The sequence below is a fragment of the Alligator mississippiensis genome, chromosome 10, assembly GCF_030867095.1.
Source record: "Alligator mississippiensis isolate rAllMis1 chromosome 10, rAllMis1, whole genome shotgun sequence".
Lineage (NCBI taxonomy): Eukaryota > Metazoa > Chordata > Crocodylia > Alligatoridae > Alligator > Alligator mississippiensis.
The window spans coordinates 13,638,463-13,660,892 of NC_081833.1; the positions used below are offsets into that span (position 1 = coordinate 13,638,463).

A 22,430-nucleotide genomic window follows, 5' to 3' on the forward strand; every position below is an offset into this window, starting at 1 on the left:
TAGCATGGGTTTTTGTTTATGATGGGATTTTCTTTGCTCACCTTTTGCTAACCTGACGTGGTACTTATAGGCATTTTATTTATCAGAGCTGTAGATAAAGCATCCTGTTTGCTAATTAAAGCAAATAAACCTGCATCAAATGGCTTCCTGCAGTTATTAGGAATTGCCATATTAACATATGATGTTGCCCTGTACTTATAAATTGCCAAACCAGACAGAATTTTCTAGGGAGGGTAAAGACGCATGCTGGGAACACTTGAGTTTTGTACAGTAGCCAAATGCTTCTGGCCTACAAAAATAAGGGGAAAACATTGCGTTATTCCTATATTATAATTTAGTTGCGAAGCAAAACCAGGAGCAAACTCTGTTTTATGCTATGCAAAGAGCCCTGTTTATTGTTGCTGCTCCTTTTAAAACGAGCTGTGTATTAATAGTTTTGGGAGGAGGAGGGTGGCATCCAAGTTAGGGGATACTTCCTTTATCAGTTTAGTTTCTTTTACCTCAGTATCTTTGCTATTGATTTCGGTGGGTTCAGGCATATGTCTCATATCATCTGAATAGCTGTCTATTAGGGGTGTGCAAAGCAGGCCCTATTCTAATCGGATTCAGCCTGAATTGGGGACAGTGATTCAATTTTTGATTGGGATCACTGTCCCTGATTTGATTCGACTAAATCCGAATCTGAAGACTTGATGCTGATTTGGAGAATCAGCAATTCGGATATAAAAGCTTTAACAGCTTTTTCTATGTACCTTGAGGTAGCAGGCGTGGCTCACGAACGCTGTGATACTGGGGTGCATGTAGCGTCCCACAAGAGTGCAGGGGGGCCTCCATGTGCTGGGCGGCAAACCCAGAAGTGGACTGAAAGTCCACTTCCGGGTCTGCCAGGGAGCACACTGCCCCCCCCACCCCGATGTCTCCCTGGATTGGTGATCAGCCTCAGGGGAACCCCAGGTGCCCCCCCAGACCCAGGAGGCAAAAGTCACTGAGCCAGGGGGTCGTGCCCCCGTGCACTCTCTGGCAGACGTGGAAGTGGAGCAGAGGTGCTTCTGGTCCACTTCTGGGTATGCTGCCGAGCGTGCTGGGGAGCCCCCCATGCTTCTGTGGGACACTCCATATGCCCCAGCATCACTGCACTCCCCTGCCTGCTACCTAGCCACCTGCTACCTAGAGGTATGTAGAAAAAACATTTAAAGCTGCCTCTATGTCTGAATATCCAAATCTCTCTGAATTGATTCAGAGGGTTTTGATTCGATTCGGAGAGATTAAAGGGTCCTTTGATTCAATTTGGATTCAGTGATTCGGCCACCAAATCGGGCCAAATTTCTTTCAAATTGAATCAGAGACTGAAGGTTTGTACAGCCCTACTGTCTATGCAAACCGACAGCACAGACAGAAGTGACAATTTTCACCTGATCTGGCCCCTGAAAGAGCTCTACAGCCATGACCAAACACACTTTAAAAGGGCCAGGTCCCACAACAGTCTGAATCTCCATTACGTAAGGGTTCAGATGAAGATGCTCCAAAGCAGAGGACCTTCATTAATTTGTGTCTGCGTGTGCCAGGAGCAGGGCTGGGCAGCCCTGCTCCTGGGGCTGTTTTCAGAATGGGAGGGGGAGGGAAAGGGAGTGGAGGGATATCATTCTGGGGGTTGCCCAACCAGCACTGGAGGGTGGGGCAGGTGGATTGGAGCCCCCCCAAGGCAGGGAGGGGGCTCCAATCTGTCTGCCTCACCCTCTAGCACCAACTGAAAAACTTCAGACTAAACTCCCTCCATACCCATAACCCCTTCCCATTCTGAAGACAGAGCCATGGCTCAATGCAGGGAGGTATGGGTCTAATTGCAGCTGAATCCCACAACCCTTGGGACCCAGCGGTGAATGTCTGTTGGGTCCGGGGGATTGCTGTAACTCATAGCACTTCCTTTGAAGCACTGTGAGCTACAGCAGGGAGCTGAACTCTTGTCTGCACCTTGAGAAAAATTAGCCACATGGTCAGGATTCTTGTATCAGTTGCAGAAGTTGCTGCTGCAGAGATGAATGAGGATAAGTCTAGTGTAACTGAGATAAGAATCTAATCTTCCCCTATTCCCCTTCCCTTAACTCAAGGGTTTTCAACCATTTTGGATCAGTGTACCCCCAGCAGCCAGACGCAGAGTGGGGGGAGAGTTGGTGCACGGCTGAATGTGGAGTGGTGGCAGCTGCTATCTGCAAGCCTCCTCCACACCCCACCATGTCCAGCTGGGTAGGCAGTACCTGTGCAGCAGCACGGGATGGTGCGTGGCAGTGCTCCACCCGTGCCCGCCCGCGTGTACCCCCTAGGGCCTTCTCAAGTATCTTCAGGGGTACACGTACCCCTGGTTGACAACCCCTGCCTTAACAAATGTAAATCTTTGCCTAGGTTTTTAGGAACCTCTTGCTGTCTTTAGCTGCCCCTCTCTGTCAGTGTATCAGAGGAGGTGTGTTTCTTTGATGCTATAGATCTATGTGCTTTGAGGGTCAGGAAGAAAATGTTCCTAATTAGTCTAAGTTAGCAGAGGTGTGATCAATTTTTCACTCCCATCACAGCATCATGAAGACACAGGTAAAATGGGAGTGAAACCTAAAAATCACTATTAACAATATGTAGGAATATTTAGTCACTGCAGCTTTTGGTGGTGTCTAGTGAGAGTAAATGACCAAAGGGCTAGCTCCTAGAAGGAACAGACACCTAGGATTTTCAGATTGACCTTGTCCCTGTGGGAGAAGGGGTTAGCTGTATCTTTGCAGACCAAGGACTTCTATGGTACTATGTATTCCTCGTGGTGGAGGAGGATTCGAAAGACTGCCACCGAAAGGCTGAGGAGAGGCTAACTTGAGTTGTGACCAGTATAGCAGGAGCCCTGTTCCCACACTCTGGGCTCACTACAGTGCTAGGTACACTAAATTAATAAAGGCCTGGCCTGCAGCTTAAATCCATCCCCATGTCTGTCTTCATTCACCCTTGTGTCCTGATCAATAATTAACATTGATTAAGATTTCTGTGGCAGTAACATCCAGGCACACTGCTTTCTTTTTTTATTAAAAAAATTATGCTACAGTTCAAGGATTAAAAATTATCTTTTCAGATCAATATTTAATAATGTCCAAATAAAATCCATCCCCTTTTCTCACTATGCCAGATTAACTTGCTACCTCCAAGCACTAAGTCAAATGATGATACAAGTTTCAGATTGGAGAACAGTCACAGAAACAGATATTTCTAGTTTTGAAGCGTGGCCTGGGAGGTGACTAATACCAAACCAGTCAGAATAACTTGAGATATATGGTCTTTGAATTAAAAAAAAAAAAAAACAACAGAAAAATATGATCAGCTGACCAAGAATGAGCCAAATTTAGTTGCTTGGCCAATAATTCTGTTTGTTTGATTTTATGCAAGGGCAATTAGCAATATTGTTTCACTTATTTTGAAACAAGAACTGCAAAAGTTTTAATTAATAGATTAGAGAAGTTGTAACATTTCTTAGCTTCTGTAAGTGAGTCTGGTTCCTGAGGAAAGACAGTTTTGTAGCTAAAGCCATCACACTGGACTTCACTGTGAACTCATTTATGCTGGTTCTAAAATAGCAGGAGAGAACAGAGCACCTTCATTAAAATGCTGTGTTAAATTTATGTATGTGATTCATAAAGAAAAGCTGCATGATGTGGGTTGACATGTTTCTTAATATTCTGGTGGTTTTAATCATATATGAGGTTAATTTAATGTACTTACTGAGCACTATTTTTTTTCTCATTGCACATTCTCCACTTCAGAAAGACTAATTTATGTCTTCCTCTATAGTGAGTTACCCTTAATAGGTTGATATTAACTAATACAATTAAACAAACTATTCCTTCCACTTTAGATTTTGGCAAATCTGAATAGAAAGGCTGCATGCCACTTCATAGGATTAATGTCAAAGTCATATATTTTTATGGACAAATTTAATCACTTGGTGAAAACAGTACTATTTTAGTACATGTTATAGGGCACTTGACTTTGTAGTCAAGAGGTCTCAGTGGAGGTCTAGCCTCTGACGTGCCTAGGAGCATCTGTGAAATTAGACATGTCTACTGTGACCTTGTTTTATCAACTAACTCTGAACACTCATGAAAATTGCCTTTATAGTTTGCTCCAAAGTGGGACAACACTGCAATGTTTTAAAGTTCTTTATGCTCAAAAGTTGTGTACTGAATCGTCCTCTTGCTCTGGTCTGTAGGTTATTAGTCAGATCACTGGCACAGTTTCTTGTACAATGTTCTTTTTATCTCTTCTTTGTTTTTCAGGGATGTCCACCTGCCTGTTGAGTTTGTTTTTGTGAACAGGGGAAGAAGATTATCGAGTTGGCTGGAAGAGTGGTAGGTGTTGTCAGAGTTTTCATCAGACACAAGAATATTTTTCTCATATTAACACTGAGTCTTACGGCCATAGGATCTAGAATGCAAAACTCTTGCTTCCCTCCCCCTTGAACTTTGCTCTTCCAGACTGTATCACAAATGTCATTCTTTGCTTCACAAAAAAGTAGTGAAAGACCAAATTCTTTTCTGGAAATAATCATTTGTGGCCTTTCTGTGAACAGTAGGATCACTAAATTGAGTGTGCTTGTAAACGTAACATATGCAAGAGTAAATTGGCTTGCTTGTCATAGCGAAATAGTATGCAAAAACAAATGTCTAGCTAATTAGTGCTGAGTAATTAACAGTATTGTAATGTAACAGTAATAATATCCTTCAAAACGTCATAAATGGGTCATTTCAAAATGTTTTTCTGCTGGTATCCCACTTTAAGAAAAGAGGTGAATTGGTTTCTTGACACTTCATTAAGGCTATAATCTTAACAGCTGTCATCAGTTCCAATGCTCTCTCTAATTGTACAGGTGGTGTGCAAGGTTGTCTCTCAGGGTTCGACCCACTAAAAGGGATTTAGCACCACTACCCAGTTGGAGATATCTAGATATCTCTAGCTCAAGTGCAAAAGGTTTGTGGAGGATTTTTTTTAAGTCAAAGGATCAAGATCTAATAAAATTTTTGAAAGAATGTTATTTACTTAATAATCGTGTTTGTCTAAAGCACATGCATGCCATGCAGATATCAACTTGATGATGAAGTAGCTTTTATGGCATTCTGCAGTACTTGACCTATGTGATACTTTATCTGTTGTTCAGTGAAGGGCTCTTACTAGAATGGAGTAGGCAGCATAGCTGAAGACCAAGCATTTCTCTTTATAAATTACCTAAATTCTGGTGACTAGATGGGCTGCTCCAGGGAGAGCTAGCCAGATGGAGATTTGCTAACCTAAGGAAAAACCATATACAACAGCCCTGTAAATAAAGTAGATACATACTGGGATAATTCAGAACATTAGTTTTAGGAATGGTAAAGGTGAAAGACAGATATAAACTTATAAATTGTGTAGTGGGTCATGCAAATCTAGGAGTTTTTAAGTGGTTCAGTTTTCTGTTTCTGAAATATTCCCTTGCTAGCATCTTTAGAAAAAAATCAGATTATTGGATAAAGTGGGACAAATGACTCTTAAACTGAGATGAAAGAAACATGATGAGATGGGATGAGAAGTTATCCCTTCTTAGCATGGTAGCTAATGTATAGGTGATCTTGCCCTGTAAATCTTAGCCCTAGATGAGTTTGCTAGTATATCTACCCATGGAAAAGCTTCTTGAAAAGGGAAAGAGGTGTTCTTTAAAGACTAGTAATTGTAAGATCATTACAGAAGTTATTTTTTTTTATAGAGTTCATGACTAAGACTGATTTGCTTGTTTCAGGAGCTAGGTATGTGCTTTCTCTTTTTAAAGAACATGTCACCTTTAATCAAGAGAGCTATATGTTTTCTGAATGATGGTGCTTTCAGCTTATTGCATGTCAACTCTGGGAGTATGTCAGCTAGTCGCTCTGCAAGTGTAATTTGTTGGCTTAGACTGTTCACTTCTAAAATAATTTTAGGTTAGTTTTGATTGGTTATTGGTGGGTGGGTCATAGTTTTAAAACTGTATTGCATTTTCCATAAACCTTTGAGATTCTGCTGGAATATCTCAAATTCAGAACTTTGCTGGTCCCTCTCTGAGACCCACTGAGGTCAGTGATAGAATTGCTGTGGCTTTCATTGGAATTGGCCACTTAAATTCAATGTTGTGTTCAGGGCAAGCCTGTCCTATCCTGTGAAAACTGGCTGCAGGGGGCCTGCAGCCAAGGGGCCCCCTGAACCCCCACCCCCTTCCTGCTGCCGCCACCAGCTTCACCTTTGGCCACTTCCTACCTCCCCACCCCCTCCCTGCAGCTGCCACTGACTTCTTTTGCCACTTGCCAACCCCTACCCCCCTCCACTGATGCCGGCTTCTTTACGCCAGGGGGCCCCAAAACTCTACCTTGCAGGGGACCCCAAAAATTGTGGGCCAGCCCCGGTCACGTTACTCATTTCAAGAACTTTCATAATGTTCTACTATAGCTAGAGCAACATAAAAAGCTGTGTAGCTGTATTTAAATTGGTATGAAGGAAGAGGTCTCGTTTCAGAAATGCTGCATGTAGTAGGAGGAAGGATATCTTAGCTGCTTTTAACATGCCAGCTTGGTAGTTTTCCTTTAGTCCATTTATCTTTCATAAGCAGTTCCTCTAATGAAACTTTCCCTCATACAAATGGCAGGTGCTGCACACCAATTGGCATCAGATCCATACTGAATATGGTAGCTAAATTTTGCAGCCCTAAATGTTAACAGTGCCCTCCTTGTGAGAGAGTTTCAAAGGTGCTTTCCAAACCTCAGTTCTATGCTAAAATTAAAAGCAATTGTTTGATTTTTATCTATGGGTCTTGTGTTTCCTAGAACTGTATTTACTTAAACTTTTCAGTCTTTTGGAACTAATAGTGCATATACAGCAGTTGTGTGTGTTATAACCTCACTCTTATATCAATGTCCATTTTTGAATGGTGTGCATTCTTTGACAGGTAAGAATATGTTAACTATGTAGTAAGAATTTCTGCTAAATGTTTTTTAAGGAAGAAAGGTGCCATTATGAGTAACATTTTTTAAAAGTCTCTTGTCGGTGTGTCCTGGAATGATGTTCGGAAGAATAAAAGTAGCTGCGTTCTCTGCTGTTTAAAAATATTTAGATCATCAGGATTAGGGACTGCAGTTGTGTGATATAAATGATAATTTTTATATGACCTGCATACTCAATACCCGATGATTCTGGTAAGCAGCTTCAGGGCTCATTCTACTATTGTAAAAAGTTCATGATATACAAATTTCACCCAAATGTGATTTCCAGTGTTTTGCAGATTGCCTGACTAAATCTTTTGGTTCATGTGCTTTTCATGATATGGTTGTCCCCATAACCCAGTGGGCGCATCAACATATGATGCTACATCTCTGTAGCAACATGATACAGTGACGTAGCGTCTGCAGGCAAAAATCACAATGCCGCCACTATATCTCTGTAGCAACGCGCTTCCTCAGTATAGCGCGTTGCTACAGTGATGTAGCAGCTAAAAATAACTGTGTGCCGCCAGCCTGGTGCAGGATGGGCTGTAATAAATCAGTGTTTCTCAGCCTGTGGTACGTGTACCCCTGGGGGTACATGAGACACGGGCAGGGGGTACGCGGGTGCCGTGTTTTGAGTTTGGCCTGCCCTCTCGCCCGGTGGGTTGGATGTGTCTTTGCCTGTTCGGGCCAGAAGTTTCGGCCGCCACCTCGCCCGCTGCGTCTGGGCCACCAGGGCTTTCACTCCCCAGTGTCAGTGTGCTGCGGGACAGGGGGGGAGGTCCCATGCAGGCTGCTTTGCCCTGGGCTGTGGTCTATGAGGAAGAAGTGGGGCTTGGCTCACGGCGGCAAAACCGGAGGTGCCATGGTGGGACTTCCAGTTTCGCTTTTGCCACGTTGATTGGCGGGGGGTACGTAAGCTACCAAAGGTTGAGAACCACTGTAATAAATGACAGCGCAGTAACAATGGCACAGTAGGGGCACGTGTAGATGTGCCCAGTGTGTACTTTTGTCTTGCCCTTCATTAACTAATGACCATTTATTTTGGGTTTCATCATTGCTAGCTTTTTTGGTTTTTGCAAGCTTGAACCTGGAAGTTTACTTTCTGTAATTAATAGATTCCTTAAGATTATTCAACTTCTAACTGATTTGCTTCATGCTTAGAACTGATTAGATCCATTTTTAAAAATTCTCCTTAACTGTAAGGCTGTTATATTAAAAAAAAAAAAAAAAAGCCCCAAGCATGTCACATTGGGTTATATAGCATCTTGCATTTTGCATGTGTGATTCATGAAGATTGCTTGCAAGTCTAACATTTGCACTATATCTGAGCCAAGTAATTTTTAAACGGCACTCTTTTCCCTTGAGTCTATACACCCACCATTTGTATAAATGAATTACTGCGGCTGATGTACAGCTCCCAGAACCTATTTTATACAGTTCAGTAGAGCTAGTTTAGCTGATATTGAAATGTATTTAGGCAGAATTTAGTGTTTTTTGGCTGTTATGGTATGCCATTACCTGCAGTCCAGATCTCATGATTTCCTCTCTGTGAATTGTGTCTGGGATGGTCCCCTCACCAAGATTATCTTGTTGTAGCTATATGAGTTTTCAGAGCTTCCCGATGAGATCAAATTCTGCCTTCAATATGGTTGAATGGGTGAAAATGAGGACCCTGTGTCTCTTGGGTATATCACACATGGGTCTCATTTGGATAAATGTATTCATGATGGTCTTATCTGGTGTTTTTTTTTGTGTGTGTAGAAGGGTGAGGCTGCTTTTTTTGAAAGCCCAGAGACTTGTCTAAATTTTGTTGCATTTTATTCAAGTTAATGCTAAAGAGACCTTTAAATGACTTGAGAAAAAATGAAGTTCATGTGAAATTTGTCAAGACAAAGTCAGCAGCATGTCATGCAAACAAAGGAGATACCAGAAGCAGAAAGTTTGCATTATGTAAAGCGATCAGATATACCTGGAAAATATAATGTGAGAGGGGAGGCAAAACCCCCCCCCCAACATGGCCCAGGACCCCTCCCGATGAGCCCTGATACTTACCGCAGGGAAGGAGACGAGCGACAGCTGCGGGAAAATGCTGACGCAGGCTTGGCAGTTCTGGAGCTGCCTGAGTCTGTGAATCGGTGAGCCTCGGGAGCAGGGCTTTGGAGAAGCGCAGGCTGCTCAAAGAGCAGCTGGGAAAGGAATCAGCTGGGCGGAGGGAGAGCCACAGCATGCCGACCAGGAGACACAGGCGGCAGAGCCAGGCGGCGGTGGCCCCAAGCACGGGGAGGGAAGCCCAAGTGTCAGCCGGGGAAGCCCGGCTGCAGAAGCAAGGAGTCCCGGCTCTGGGAGCCAAGGATCACTGGAGAGCCTCTGCATAGACAAGCAGTTCTCCATTACAAGTCCGGGCAAAACCACAGCCACATCAGAGAACTCGGGTACTGCGGCGGGGAGGGGCAACGAGTGACAGCTAAACCCCGTGGGCAGCCTGGTGAAGAGGGAGGAGCAGGCGGCGGCTGCATCGGAGCCCTATGGGGAATTGGCAAGTACCACCAGATGGTGGGACCAGGGGTGATTAGCTCCTAGTCAGTGGGGCCCTGGGAAAACACACGGAGAGACATGGATTCCTCTCTCATCCCAGGGGACAGAGGTGTCCTGGGAGTCAGAATCCCAGGTGCCTGTCGGCAGATGCCGAATACCCTTTTCAGTTGAGAATTATCATAAGTTACCATTACCCTGGGCCGGGGCAGGTTTAGTTGCCCAAAAGTTGATCCGGAGACCAAGGATCAACTCAGGAGAGATTGACGGCCAGAGGGACCTGACCCAGGTCAAGGTGTGTAACGTGGATGAGAAGAGATAACCCCAAAGGAAGACTGCAGGGAGCAGTGTGTTCCCAGGTCGTGGATGTGGTAAGGGTGGGGTAAAGGGGAGGTTTGGAGCCCCACAAAGAATGACCAGGGTCAAGACCCCTTTTCGGACCACCGACAGGAAACTGCCTCCCCAACAATCAACATCAAAGATGTGGCAGGCAAGTAGGAGCAGTGCTCGAAACCATCCAGGTGGCCCCAAGGTGCGGTCTCACCCTGACGTTGCTAGGGAGCAAGGCACTGACCAGAAAAGGACCGAAGCCTTACAACACCTACCAGCAACATATACTGTGACACTTTGAGGATTTTATCTGTAGATAACTTAGACCTTCCTTTTGCTATTATAAATTCTGTATGTCTCTATCAAACTACAACCTCCATTTTGTTTTCTCTGTGCTCTTTCAATTACAAAAACTGTTTTGAGCTTTTACTTCACCTGAGTGGTCAGCTGAAATATACCTGGGGTGTCGGGAGAAAGTCTAGGACTTTAGAGGGATAATAATGGAAGGCCAGTAGTCTTTGATGGCCTTTCATTCAAATAGAGTCACTCTTGGTTAAAGAGCTAGTTAAATCAACTTGGCTGAATTTACCAAATGCAGTGGAAACCAAAGAACGGATGGGGGACTGGTGAGCACCCTAGATGGTCACAAGACAAAAGGAAAATAAGATGAAGTATTTGTACAGTCCTTTGGCAAACAGAGACTGTGAGAGTCAGAAGCAGGGAGGGTTAGAACTAGGCACTGGGCACACGGGATCTTAGGGTGCCTGCACATGTACTCCAGGGTAGGGGATGGGGGCGTTTTAATTAGGGCAGCTCTTGGGAGCCACTGTACTTAAAACTCCCGCAGTGTTTCATGTATTTAGTGTCCTGCATTTCACAATGGAGGCAGGGGCGCTTTGATTAAAGCTTGTTCTAATTAGAACATGTCGGAGCACATGTAAAAAGTGCCCTTAGTTCTCAGCGGCTGTGCTAGAAATCTGCACTCTCACATGTTAGTAGCTCCCTGGAGCCTGAGCCTGTGTCTGGACTCTGTTCAGACTCAGGAAAGCTTAAAAGCACACAGATCCTGCATGTAGCACCCAAGCATGTGTCCTGTATGTAAGAAGTGCTGTAGGTGGTTCTATGGCCTGTGCTCTGCAAGGGGTCACACTGCATGACAGTGATAGTTAGTTGATTAACTCAGCAGAAATTGATTGCATCTTGCAGAAGACATATGAGAAACTTAAGGGTCAAAACTGTGTGCACATTTTTAGAGGCGTAACTGGGCACTTGTAGCTGTGCTGCTGCTGGCATTACGGCTGTGCAGCTGCTGCTCTTTTGTACTCTTAACACCCACCCTCCTAGGTTCATTGCCCAGGGTTGGTGCCCCCAATGCCCTGCCTTCATTATCATACTGCAAATTTGGGTCAAATTGAACCTTTTTTTTTTCCATTTTGGCATCTGAACCAAAAGATCAATTTTATCCCACCCTCCTTCTGATAGTCCCCAGTTTAAGTAGCAAGACGCAGTTTAAGTAGCAAGATGGAGAGGGTTTGTGAACAGGTCTGGGAAAACATGAACAGCCTCTGTGTATGGTTTTTTTTCATAAATAGATTTACAGCAAGACTATTATCTGTCTCCATGGCTTCTTAAAAGGCATGACACCAAACAACTACCAGATTAGAGGAACTGTGATATGGTTTGACATTTAAACTGGCAGGCTGTGATGTAGATGATTACACGGTCAGGTGGGTGGCAAATTGGCTTAGGGGGTCACACCCAGAGGATGGTGGTGGACAGGTTGATATCGACCTGGAAAGATGTGGGCAGTGGAGTCCCGCAAGACTCTGTCCTTGGACTGGTGCTATTCAAGGACTTCATCAGTGACTTGGACAAGGGCATGGAGAGCACCCTGTCCAAGTTCACAGATGATACCAAATTATGGGACAAAGTTAACACACCAGAGGGTAGGGAACAGATCCAGGTTGGAAAAGTCTGTACAGTTTGGAAAAATGGGCAGAACGAAATAGGATACAGTTCAACAAAGACAAGTGCAAAGTGATGTACCTGGGCAAAAAGACCCACCAACATATGTACAGGCTTGGGGATGATCTCAGCAGCACAGCAGTGGAAAGTTGACTCCAACATGAACATGAGTCATCTATGTGACGAAGCGATCACCAAGGCTAACCACACTTCATCATGCATTAGCAGATGCATGACAAACAGGTCTAGGAAGGTGATGCTTCCCCTCTATGTGGCACTGGTCAGACCGCAGTTGGAGTACTGCATCCAGTTTTGGGTGCCACACTTCAAGAGGGATGCGGAGAATCTTGAGAGGGTTCAGAGGAGGCCACTCATATGGTTAGTGGCCTGCAGGCAAGGCCCTATGAAGAGAGACTAAGCGACCTGGATCTCGTCAGCCTTTGCAAGAGAAGGCTGAGAGGTGATCTTGTGGCTGCCTATAAATTCAGCAGGGGAGGGCAGCAGGGAATAGGAGATGCTCTATCTACTAGGGCACCCCCTGGAGTAACTAGGAACTAAGGCCAAAAATTGATGGAGAGCAGATTTAGGTTGGACATTAGAAAGAACTTCTTCACAGTAAGGGTTGCGAGAATCTGGAATGGGCTTCCAAGAGAGGTGGTGCTCTCCCCTACCCTGGGGGTCTCCAATAGGAGACTGGACAAGCACCTAGCTGGGGTCGTCTGACCCCAGCGCACTTTCCTGCCCAGAACAGGGGGTTGGACTCAGCGAGCTACTTAGGTCCCTTCTGACCCTAACATTTATGAATCTATGATTTGTAGATCTGTAGATCTATATGATATGTATGAAAGGCAATAAACTACTAGCAGAAGATATAATGAAAACTAGTTTATACTCCAACCTGATTAGACCATAAACTAGCATTGAGTTCAGACTTTCCTAAAATATTAATGAGGAATGTTAGGAAGATTTTTTTTATTTATAGGTATTTAATTTATATATTTAGGTAAATGGTGCCTTTCACCTATAGGTAGTAATACAACTTGAGAATATAGGAATTGGTCAAAAATAAAATGTTACTGACATTTTCAGATAACCTTCACTTTAAAAGCATGCTCTTTGCTACCAGGATAGCTTGTTATTGCCTTATGTGCCTTCAGATCTGCCTTCTGTGGTACTTCGTTGCTTGATTTGAAATGTTTCAGTATTCAGAACTGCATATGCAAGTCTGGACTTAAAGACTGACATCTCTAGATGTGCAAATGTATTTTAAGGTGACCTACATTGTGCCTTCAAGTGCCTTCACTTTCAGCATGGAAACATGCTAATGCCCACCTATCAAAAATGGATGTAGGGCTCACAGAGTCTATGCACAAATTCATCTTCAAAACTTGCATGCAATTTCCATTCCTTACCAAGTTTAAAATGTAAACTCACATAGGAAAAGGATCACCACTTTATCAGTAGTGAAAAAGGTTCATATAACTCTATAAGAGTCTTCATAGTATTTTACAACTCAAATGGACAGGAGTAAGAAAGTAACATAATACAGCTGGCATGCCAGCAAGCCAAAATGACTTTCAGCACTCTTTTGAGTGGCTCTCCTCTTTTCTAAGGATCAGTGCTTTCTAGGAAGTGATTGGTGAGGGCATAAATTCACATCTATCATGATCAGAGCGATAAGTGAATTCATTACTCATTTTTAATGAAAGAGTTACTTATTCTTTGTAAAATCATTGATAAGTTTATGTAAATTAAGACAGCTCACAACACAAACATTACTAAGAATAATACTTTATACATCTGTCATCTTCTATATGAAGCTTTCACTGTACTGTACAAATATTAATGATTAGGGATGGTACCATCTCTGGAAGAGAGGTTGTTATTTTCCCCATTTTCCAGGCAGGGAAACTAAATTGTATGGATAAATGACTTATTCAGGCTCACAAAGGGAGTCTGGGAGGAGGCAGAGAATGAAACCTAGACTTCCTGACCTTCAGCTCTCTCCTTTAAGTATGATTCTGTTTTTCCATCACATATGCAGAAAGGGTGGTTATTTTATTTATGAAGTCTGCTAAATTTTTACTCTTACATTCTGAGTTTTTTTTCAAAAAATACTTTGGCTTTCAGATCTGACTTCTGAAGAGAACTTTTAGAATAAATATTTAAAGAGTACCTTGTGAATTTATTTCCTAAGTCAAACCTGTCAAAAAGCCAGCCAAGTTTAAGACTATATTGCCATTTAAAATTTCATGCAACAGTCTCAGTAAAAATTGCAAGCCAGTATTTTTACATATTTGAATATGCTCATATAGATAGAGAAATATAAGTCACATCTACAGATGGAGCTGCCCAGGCAGATCCTAGAACTGATGCTGAATGCCCCTTTATGGATACAAATCGGGACATTAAGGGTGCCTACAGATGTTTAGGGGCTGCATTATTAACTCATGGCACTTTACACTGTACAAGGCGCTCTGTGAGTAAGAGCTTCTCCCTCATCCCCTGAGCCAACAGATGTTTGCCTGTTGGGTTGAGGGGGGTTGGAGGGGTGGGCCAGGATCAAGCCTTCCTGCACCAGCCCTGGTGGCCCCAGCTGCGCCTCCTCCCCCTGACCCAACAGGCGATAGGGGGGAGACTCTTACTTATGAAGTGCCTTGTATAAAGTGCCATGAGTTAATAGTGCAGCCCCTAACCATCCTCGCTACCTCCAGCTCAGGCCAGGCAAAGCCTCGCAATAGTCTTGGCAGCATCTCTGGCAATACTGCAGTGACGTTATTCTACTGAAAATACAGGTGATGAATAACATGTTCAGCCCTAATTTCTTTCTGCCTACAATGAATAGAGGGGCGAGAAAGTAAAGTAAAGGAAGAGTATTCCTTGTATTTAGTTCCATGATTAATAAACCCAGCAAATCGGTATCCCAGGAATCAGTGTTCCTAACCTGGTTGGGACTGGAATTAATAGGAACCACATGAAAATTTTCAGTAGGAATTTCTTCTAGTTTGAATTTAATTTAATTAATATCTGAAATGATCCAATAAAAAAACTTATGGCTTTGTTTATTAGAAATTAATCTATCTGATACCACTTTTAGATCTGACTGTAGAGTAATAGTGAAGTTACTGTAGAGTAACTTTAACACCTAGCTTTAATGTTTAAAAGAGACTTCCACATGGACAGCTAAATTGTTCTGCTCTGCTGGATGCTATATGGCAGGGAGTCTGGAGATGCATTTTCTGAGTAGGAGCTCCTGGAAGCGCCATGCTTCACTTGTACAGTGTTTCTAAGGAGCAAAAAAGAATATGACCACTGTGTGGTCCTGGTGTTAAGTACATAATTTAACTGTTTCTTTTCTTTTCCCTCTTTCAGCTATCTAATGCAAGGTAGACTGGAACAATCAGTGCAATTTTGACAACCTTCAGGCACATGTGAAGGGATATTTCCTTTTTTCTTCCCAGATATGTGGGTTTTCCAGAAAATTTTGAATTGGAAATTTTTCCAGTGCCCTAAATAGAGCATGATCTGATTTAGCATGTTTATTTGACTTATAGTTAGTAAACAACACTAAAAAAGTACCCCCCATGTTAATTGTATGTCCCAATAGCCACAAACAAGTATTTGAACTGAAATATTTGACTAGGAAAAAAAATTAATACAGCACACTTAATGTGGTTTAAATGTTATATTCAAACAAATTCAAAGCTTTATGTGGAAAGCAATTATTTTTATTGGAATACTTGTAAAAATGTAAAGACAATACACAATAGCACGTACTTCCCTTACATTGGTTGTTTAAATTTAAGAAAAAAACTGAAGGCACTAAAAACTGTTGACACATTAATTTTAGGACACCCAAAGAACTGTGCATGATATGCTGTGGTTGTCCATTCATCTCCTTCAACAGTTTAACTCTCTTCCACTGAGGTCATTGCGGCACCTCCAGTTTCACTGTCACTATCTGTAGAATCACTTGCACTACTTATTAGTTCCATTTCAGGATCAGATTGAGGCAAATCTGATTCAGAACTACTCAAACCACCTTCTTTTTCACTAAAGGATGGTTTTACCAATGAGTCTATGGGCAAGGGCAACTTATCATCACACTGCATCTTCTTCACTAATTGTACTTTTGACTGAGTCTCTGGAAGCAAAAGATTTTTTGAAACAGAAACAAGCTTAGCAGTGCATTCGTTTATTAGTTTATTCCTCTTCTTTGTCCTGATTGAGCTGAAAGCCTTCCAGTTCCATTCACAAGAGGCTGCTGTTGGTGGAGTGCTTAGGATCCTTAGAGCCATCCTGGACAACAGTCGGGTGTTACAGTGTCCCTTCCACCATGTAAGAGAAGACGTCTTCTCTGCTGCTCGCCAAATGATGTCTTTGCTCCAAATGTTGTCTTTTGCAAGGTACTCGGTAATGTCTGTCATCACAGATATTGACATCCATTCATTGCTACTAATGGATTTTATGAAACAATGAATTTTTAGAAGTTTTCCATTTGGAAAACTTTCTGTGGCAAATTTCTGCCCCACATCTCTGGTGTTTCCCCACATTGGCTGTATGCTAAGACAAAGTTTGATTTCATTTGCCCTCTCTGTATTTGGGGAAATCTTAAATTATCAGGGTTGAAATGATCATCAGGTTGTTCGCTTTTCTAAGAGTTTTAAGAAATTAATTTTGGGCTACCTTTGACAAAATGTTCTTGCTTTCTTTAAAATGGTGCTTTCTTTTCTACAAGATGGTTATAAACAAGAGCATTTTTAGGTACATCAGTTGCAAAGGTTTGTATGTGTCAAAAATGTGATTTCAGCTTTTGGTTTCCAATGACTTCCTTCAGGGATAAACCTCTTTACATATCTCTACCAGTTCATCGGAGTCATCAGGCTTAACTATTCCAGCTTTGATTTTACTGAGCAGAAATCTTTACTCTTAATATGTGACTCAGGCTCTCCAGAGAGGGATTGGCATCCAACCTGTCCTTCTTGGACCAGTTATAGATCATAGGTGATTCTTTCTGCTAACAAGGGACTTCTTGGTGCCTTTTTCTCATCATGAAAGCTTCCATAGGTCTCTCATAAGAAAAGCAAAACAGCAGCATCAATAAAGCCCTCATTTATTACCATGTTATGGAAGCAGAATGGTTTCCTTTCTTGGTGCAGTGCATAGACATGTAATATTAGATATTCTACAAACTCACAGTCTAGCCTTTTCATTGAGGATCCCTTTCTTTCTTTTGAACTGGAACCCTGTCACATTTCTTCAACATTCAGAGCCCCACGGTTTTTACAGGACTAACAATTAGCTAACAATTTATCCAGCTCCCTCCCCCCCCCATACAAGTCAAACAGAGTCCAGTATAACATGTAACACCCATTGTATCCTTAAGAGCCCAGGAAAATATGTGGGTTTGCATTTAGTCTCAAAAAGTTAAAGTGTCTCCTCAGAATTTATCATGATCAGCCTAATCTATTTTCTGACATCTTAGCCTAATGAAAAGTGGCCTTTTGGTACAAAGCAAAAATATTGTCATTCTTAATATTTTTTAGGAGGAACCCTTAATGACCACAGTCTTCACAATGAGAAGTTTTTTTTTTATCTGATCTTAAATCTTATTTGTTTGGAATGAACTGAGCTGGATTTTAATGTCTGCTTAAAATGGAGATTTCATTCTTTAATGGCAATACATCTTGAGGGAGCTGGAAATAATCTATAAACAGTCAGTTTGCTAAAGTATATGGCATCTTCTCACTTAGAATGCTTTTAACGTTTGCATGTCCAACTATGAGGCTTTTATCAGAACAGAGAGGTAGGCTATTTCCAACATCAGTTAATATATTAATTTTTTTAAGCAGTATATTTTTCACAAAGCTAGTTCTGTAGACATTTTTTCAAAATATTCATCTACTTATCTGTACTGTATCTGTCTTTTCTTTTGAAATACAACACTTGCCAAAAGAGGTGGCTAACATATATTTCATTAATAAACAGCAGTGTTCCTCTTATTGTAGGTGTCTTTGGAGGCGTAGGAGGGAAGAAAACCATTTTGTATGTAAATTTCCATACACAAACTCTTGCTAACTGGGTCCTATCACAAAACGAATAAACAGAAGCTTGAAAACATTCCTATCTCATCTGCCATCATAATGGAAATTGGAGGAAAAAGCAATGCAATATAAAAGCACTAATCGCAAAACACTTTATAAAAGGAGCCTATTGTAGAAGTACTTATCAGAACTCCTTTTGCATGTTTAATAAATAATTTTGCATTTGGATACATGGATCGCTTTCATCTGTAGTTCTCCTTAAAACGTAAATAGCTCATTTAGCTATTTGTGACTTAGGTGTCAGCACTGTCTGGAATATATTTTGACCAAGAATTATGAATCTAAAGCCTTCAAAACAGGATCAGACAATAGCTTGAAGCGTGCAGAGCGGTGGACCATGGGAGAATCCCCAAGTGAGCAAAAGAACCCAGGACATAGAGATGACATAACATGACATAGAGATGATATATATGGATCCAAGAGCTCTATTTATTAGGTCTGTGCAAAGTGGCTAGTATTCACTGCAGATTTGGGGGACAATGATTCAATTCAGTGATTCGAATCACTGTCCCGAATCAATTTAGCTGAATCTGATTCAGAGATTCGGCTGCTGCTGAATCAGCTGAATCTCTGAATCGCACAGGCCCTGTCCCCTGCCTGCTCTCACAGCCTCAGCAGTGGCTGCCCCGCCTGCCCCAACTCCAGGCTCTTTGGAAAAAAAAAAAGAAGCCCCATCTCACTGGGTGCTGCCAGGTTGGGGGATGATCCCCACTGCCCCCCTGCTGCCCCACACTGTTTGGAGGGATCTGTCATGAGCCCCCGGACTCCCCCCCAACTGTCCCAGCCCTCCCCCCCATGGCTGCCCTTGCCCACCCCAGCTCCCGGCCCTTTAAGAAAAATTAAAAAACTCCGGAATTGCTGGCTTCTGCCGGGGGGGGGGGCGATCCCGCTGCCCCCCCCCCGCTGTCCCGTGCTGCATGGGGAGCTCTGCATGAGCCCCCAGAAGCCCCGAGGCCACTGCAGGAGCTGGTGAGCCTGGGGTTTTCGTTTTCTTTTTTCCTTAAAAGGCTGGAGCTGGGGTGGGTGGGCAGGGCAGCCGTGCGGGGGCTGGGGGAGTGGTCAGGGGGCTTGTGACAGAGCCCCCCCACATGGTATGGGGCAGTGGGGGTATCAGGGATCGCCCCCCACCCTGCCCGGCAGTAGCTGGTGAGTAAGGCCTTTTTTTTAAAGGGCTGGGAGCTGGGGCAGGCAGGGTAGCCATGGGGGTTGGGGCTGGGAAAGCGGGCAGGGGTTAGGGGGGCTGGGGAAGCAGGCAAGGGATGGGGCCTGGTAGGGATCCCCGCCATGGTCCCCTCTGCCTTCCTCCAGTCACCCTTCCCGCATCCCCTATTTACCAGCATGGAGTCCAGGTCCAGCTCCCTGCTGCAGCAGTCGGGGACTTCCCGAATCATCAAAGCTCTCCGAATCTTTTTGATTTGGACTTTTTAACTGGTCCCCTGATTTGATTCAGATTTGGAGATCTGGCCACTGAACTGGGCCGAATCTCCTCTGAATCGAATCAGCACCTGAAGCTTTGCACAGCCCTACTATTTATAGCAATTTGTGTTGTTTGTTACAATTGTTTTCTCTTGAAAAGGCCCTCTTACAACTGTGGTGCTGACTTCATTGTTCTCTCTCTTACAAAATCACTTCTGGAATAGCTGACTTCATGTAAATGATGATTCTGCCATACACACTGCAGGCCAGTAAGGGAGGCCCCTCTTCATAGCCCACACTGCCTTCAGGTGAATATTGACTGAAAAATACTGACTTGAGTGAGAGCTGTGCCTGATTAAGACCTTCAGTATTTTTCTGTGTGCGCTCAGGAGTTTAAGCTTATTCCACATAGTTTTGGGAAGCTGCCATGTACATTGGTACCACTCAGTTATTAATTTTCTAAAAATACATTATTCATCAGTTTGAATAGCAGTGGGGATCCAGATGAGGAAGTATACAACCTCATCATAAGCAAGCTTTCTATAATAATCTCTCTGTGCCAGAGAGACTGTGGGACAAATTCCACTTTGTTACACTGTTTTAAATCAGAAGAATTCCACTACTTGCTGGAGTTATTCCAGAGTCAAACCAATGTAAATATAACCATGTTCTTGTCCTGTAAGTGTCTTTTCCTGCCAACAGGTGGAAATGCATGTACAGCAGCTTCATTGGTTTATTTCTGTCTTGCTGGTTGGATTAATTTCCCTCTAATAATTGAATCTGTTGATTTATGAAAGTGCTCCTTAACATTTGTAGCATGCTGGGGCTTTCTCCACCAAAACTACAAATGGCTAGCTGCTCTGGGGCCTGTTGATATACCATTACTTCTGTGAAGTGGTATGTCATGGAAATACTTGCTTGGCCACATAGCTAAATCTAACTAAGGAGAGGTTTTAGTCTTCATGTAGCATTTTAGTAATATCTTCTAGCAATATCTTTAGGGGGAGAAATATCCATCTTCCAAAGCAAGAAGGGGTTAATAATCTGAGTATTAAAAAAGGATGAAATGGCCTTTCCTTGTAACACCTGCCAGCCATAATGAACCTTAAGGGAATAAAAAAGGTGGAGGAGGGAGTCTCTGGTGCTTGGGTTGAAAAGTCCCATGATAGGAACCTGAGGAGCGAACAAGCCTGGGGAAAATGCTGTTGTACCATTATTATCATAGGGAGCTGGAATTCCACAAAGCGAGTAGATTGCATTTTAGAAAAGATGCACAAAGAAAGTTCCTTTCTGGAAGTGAATGCCACATTCAGGCCAGCCTTCCTGTTCCCTCCCTGACTGTGGAAGCAGATGTCAGGTTAGGATTTGTCTGTATATGAAAGCTAATCTAGAACAAGCAGGGTGGGAATGTGAAACGAATGAACTTTCTGATTAACTCCAGGTGTGGGTGCTCTTTTTCTGAAATAGGTAGGACTGCCTTATTCCATATTAGTTTAATCCTTTTCTAAACAAAAATGTACACCTGCAGCATTAGGAACAAAGCATGGAGTTGAGCAGGCAAAGGAGATGAATGGTATAGTGAAAGAAGCATGTAAGGCGGGGCGAGCAATTATTTTGAGCGGAGGGCTGCTTACCCAGTTTTCGCAGGCTGTCAAGGGCTGCATGGGTAGCCTCACCCCTTGGCAGGTGCCCCACCCCTTGACAGGTGCCCTGCCCCCTGGTCACCATCTTGGGACCAACATCCCAATGTCTTGGGACCAATGTCCCAGGGCCAGCACCGGTGGGGCCCAAAACGGGGCGCAGGCTGGCAGGGGTCCATGAAGTTGGGCTGGGCTGCACCAGCAGGGAGGGGGGAGCTGGCCCAGCTCCATAGTGCCCATGCCAGCTGGGACCCTGTGCTCCTGCCACCCTGCTCTGGGCCCCGCCGGCACTGGCCCCGGGACACCGGTGCGGGCCCTGTGCTCCTACTGGCTCTCTGCCTGCTCACACCCAGTGCCCCCCAGCCCCGTGGTACAAGCGGGGGGCAGCACACAGCTCCGATCCCCTGCTCACCAGCAGGGAAGAAGCTGGTGCTGAGTGTGGGGAAAAGCGGCTCCTCAACTGCCCCATGGCTGGTGCCCCACATTGCTCGCAGCCCGCGCAGGGCTGTCCAGAGCAGGCACAGGCAGCCCCAGGCAGGCTGTGAGTGGCTGCAGTGCGGGGCGCTAACTATGGGTCAGGCAAGGGGACGCTTTTCCCCATGCTCAGCACCACCTTGTAACCAGCCCTACTGCCAGCCTGGCAGTGGGGCCGGGTTAGAAGGTGGTCCTGAGTGCGGGGGCGGGGGGAAAAAGCAGCCCCTCCTCGCCCTATGCCCAGCATCCTGCACTGCAGCTGCTCGCAGCCTGCCTGGGGCTGCCTGTGCCTGCTCCAGACAGCCCTGCATGGGCTATGAACGCCTGCAGTGCGGGGTGCCGGCTATGGGGCGGGTGAGAGGCTGCTTTTCTCCGTGCAGGGAAGGAGCCCAGGGAAAAGCTGAGTGCAGGAGGGAATTGGCCCCTCCCCTGCCCCATGCCTGGTGCCCCATACTGCAGGTGCTTGCAGCCTACACAGGGCTGTCCAGAGCAGGCACAGGCAGCCCCATGCAGGCTGCGAGCAGCTGCAGCACAGGGCACTGGGTGTGGGGCGGGGAGGGGCCGCTTCCCCCCCAGCACTCCTTCCTTCGTATTTTGCCCATCCTGATGTAAAGGCTCATCTGCACAGGGAAATGATTGCAGAGTAGGCTAGAGTGAGAATTTATAGTGTGCTTGCTAGTCTGCACCAACTCTGTGTTGGACACTCTGCAAAGAGTAAGAGCAAAGCACCATACTCCACTTTCACTGCTCCCTTTCACTTACTCTTTGCAAAGGACATCTACATAGGGAGTTAGTGTGGAGTAGGTAGGGTGCTGTACATTCTCATCCTAGCTTACTCTGCATGTAATTTTTTTGTATGGCCAAGGCCAAAGTGTACATATAACACTTCTATGAAAAAGGCATGTCCCACAGTTCCTGCTAGTTACAGCACAATAGTGAAAGCTGTTTGAACAGACTGT

General features: G+C 44.1%; 1 protein-coding gene across 10 annotated transcripts in view; it reads left to right on the forward strand.

The window, feature by feature from the left end:
- The window catches only part of ARVCF (ARVCF delta catenin family member), a 447,669-nt gene that overhangs the window by 32,541 nt on the left and 392,698 nt on the right, over positions 1-22,430 (forward strand). For all 10 annotated transcript variants that reach the window (XM_059713468.1, XM_019486607.2, XM_059713469.1 and 7 more), the window contains one exon: positions 4,305-4,376. The gene's annotated coding sequence lies outside the window, so the exon portion shown is untranslated. The remainder of the gene's footprint in view (positions 1-4,304; positions 4,377-22,430) is intronic.